Source organism: Orycteropus afer, unplaced genomic scaffold, assembly GCF_000298275.1.
Source record: "Orycteropus afer afer isolate SDZICR_OR568_19922 unplaced genomic scaffold, OryAfe1.0 scaffold00840, whole genome shotgun sequence".
In the NCBI taxonomy this organism is placed as follows: domain Eukaryota; kingdom Metazoa; phylum Chordata; class Mammalia; order Tubulidentata; family Orycteropodidae; genus Orycteropus; species Orycteropus afer.
In genome coordinates, this window is record NW_006922427.1 from 214,180 (window position 1) to 217,600 (window position 3,421).

The following is a 3,421-nucleotide window of genomic DNA, read 5'->3' on the forward strand; positions in this document are numbered from 1 at the left end:
TAAGAAGGCAGAATAGGTGGACAAAGTACAAACCTCTTCTTCAACAAAGAAAAGGAGAACAAATTAAAACATACAGAAGGTAATCCTGGAGCCCTGAGCTTTGAAAGGAAGGATAGTGAAGTGGACTAAATTTCAACTAGTAGAAGACCCTGCATGAAAACACCAAAAAATGAGACATACAGGGCTGCAATCTATCAGGATCCTGATGGCACAGATAGCCTGGATATTGCTAAGAGGTGTTAGGACAAGAATTAACCTAAAAAACAGACCTAATAGCCAGGGGCTGCAAAGAGGACTGCACTGGTGGCTAGTGAATAAAAAGGTAAGCAGAAAAGAGGGAGACAAGCTGAGTCATAGACTTTTGGCTAACCATAGGGTGCAGCCATTTTGAATATTTCCAAGTGGTTCAACAATTTTGGATATTTAAAGCAAAAACATTCTCTCAGATTCCAGGGACATAAGAATTCCAGGGACTTGCTGGGGACTTCAAGGATATACCAGACATGAAGGACTGGAAAGGTGTGATATTCTCCTTGTCACTCTTATACCCCATACCCTATTGATGAATGGAGGTGTGGCCATCCCTCAGTCTCACCCACCTTCTGGGCTGGTAGGAATTCCATCCTAGTGTATGTGCATGGACAGAGCCTGGGTGCCCTGCCTTGCCATGCATAGATTTTTTCTTTTTTTTTTTAGTTTTGTTTTTTCTTTAGTCTGTTTTAAGATTACTGTTATTACTTTTTTTTTCCTTTTTATTATTATTCTTATTCTTCCCTTCCCTCTTCCTACTTTTCAGCTTCATCTCTCTTCCTTGTTCCTGGTTCCCAATTTTTTCTATCTAATGATTAACTTCATTGCTTGTTATTCTTTTTACATTTTTCTCATTTTTTCTTCATTATTATACTATTCTACTTATTTTCTCTTATCGCTCCCCGCAAAGATATTGTGGGTTTTTTGTGTCTGTGTGTGTGACTGTTACTCTGTGTTTTTATGTTGCATTTTTGTCAATTTGCTTTTACTGTTTTGATTGTTTTTTAATTGTTGTTTTTGTCTGAGTAGGAGTCAGCAACTGAGTCCATATGATGCAAACACATGCCCACCTCCCACAGCTCCACTTATTGAGTGAGAGCCACCATTTCCTTCTACACCAACTGGCCAGTGATAAATGACCACCAAGAAGAGCCTGAGTCACCCTAACTGTTCTACACAAAAAGTTAACAGAGATCTAAATACAACAATGTCACAATGTTTCAGAGACAATAGACCATCACAGTTCACACAGAGACATAAGATAATGTGGTAGAAACAAGGGAACAGGATACAGATCCAGAACACATTCCTGAGGAAGAAGCAACATTGAGACTCCCTGATAAGGAATTCAGAAGAATTATACTTAGATATCTTCAAAGAATTGAAAGACAGATCAAGGAAAACACAGACAAAACCCTAGAAATCTCAGAAGAAAATACAAGAACAAAATGACAAAATAAATGAAAAATTAGAAATGATACAAAATCTGCGGGCAGAACTACAGAAGATTAATACTAAATTTTCAGAAATAGATAACACTTTGAAAGGCAAAGAATAGATTGAATCAATGGAAGACAGAATTAATGAGATTGAAGACAAGTACCTGAATACCTCATTGGAAAGAAATCAGTCAGAAAAAAGATCAAAACAAAATGAGGAAAGCAAACATAAAGGTGTATGGGGGATAACTTCAAAAGGAATAACCTACGTGTAATCAGAATTACAGAACCGGAAGAGAGAAGGAAAACCACTGAGAAAATGGTCCAAGATTTGTTGGAGGAGAACTTCTCTGATATGATGAAAGATGGCAATATATTCATTCAGGAAGTCCAACAAACTCCAAACAGGATAGACACCAAAAGAAAATCACCAAACATAGCATCATCAAGCTTATCAAAACCAAAGACAAAAAAAGAATCATTAAAGCTGCAAGGGAAAAATAAAAAGTTACCTACAAAGGACAACCAACAAGAATGAAATCAGATTTCTTAACAGAAATCATGCAAGTGAGAAGGCAATAGGATGGTATTTATAAAAACCTGAAAGAGAAAAAAAAAAAAAAACTTCCAGCCAAGAATTACATACCCAACAAAATTGTCCTTAAATATGATAGTGAAATTAGGACATTTCCAGAAAAGCAGAAATTAACGGATTTGTTAAAACCAGACCAACCTTAAAAGAGATAATAAAGGGAGTCCTTTAAACACAGAACCAATAAAAACAAACCACAATTGACCATGAATGTAGAAGATGACATAATCCAGAAACCAAAACAGCTATGGAGGTATCTAAAGTAAAATAAGCTTACAAGCTTGTAAATAGGGAACCAGAGACATCAATTAGCAAATGAGGACAACTACAAAACAAAAAGAGGGAAAAAAATAGTGTAGTTATAGAACTTCTAAATGTTGAAGAAATCAAGAGAGTTGCAAGATAAGAGTGGAATGTTTTAAACTAGGGGAGAAAAGTAGGATAACTTCAAAGAAAAATGATAAACCTTCATATCTGAACAAAAAAGAAGACAAGCACAAATATTTAGCAAATAGTAAAACAATAGTAACAAAAGAGATGATAACATGATTCATAAATCTAAAGAGCTCAGCACAGAAAATTACATGGAACAAAGAAACCAGGAACACTATGAAAAAACACATAATTAAATGATAGTAATTACACTGCATGTGAATGGATTTAATGCACCATGCAAGAGATGGAAATTTGTAGACTTGATAAGAAAACATAACCATCAATGTGTTGTCTACAAGTGACACATCTTTAGATACAAAGACAAAAATAAACTAAAAATCACAGGTTGGAAAAAGATACGTCAAGCAAATGACAACCATAAAAGAATAGGAGTGATAATATTAATTTCTGATCAAACTGACTTTAAGACAAAAACCACAATAAAAGACAAAACCAACCAACCAAACTCACTACCATCAAATCAGATCTGACTTACAGTGACCCTCCTTGGGTTTCCTAGGTGGTATCACTATTGAAGTAGATTGCCCAATATTCCTTCTGAGGAGTGGCTGGTGGGTCTGAACCACCAGCTTCCAGTTAGAAGTCAAATTCCTTATGCACTATGCCACCAGAGCTCTTATAAGAGACAAGGAATTATATTATATAATGATTAAAAGATCAATTGAACAAGAAGATATTACTGCAATAAATATCTAGGGATGCAAAGAAAGAGCCCGGAAATGCATAATTCACAGTTTAACAGAATTGAAAAGGCAAGTAGATGACTCCACAATCATGGTAAGAGGTTTTAATACTCAACGTTCAATGAAAGATAGAACAACTGGGAAGAAACTCAACAAATATGCAACAGAGCTGAACAAGTCAATCCACCAACTACACCTTATAGACATCTATAGAGCACTTC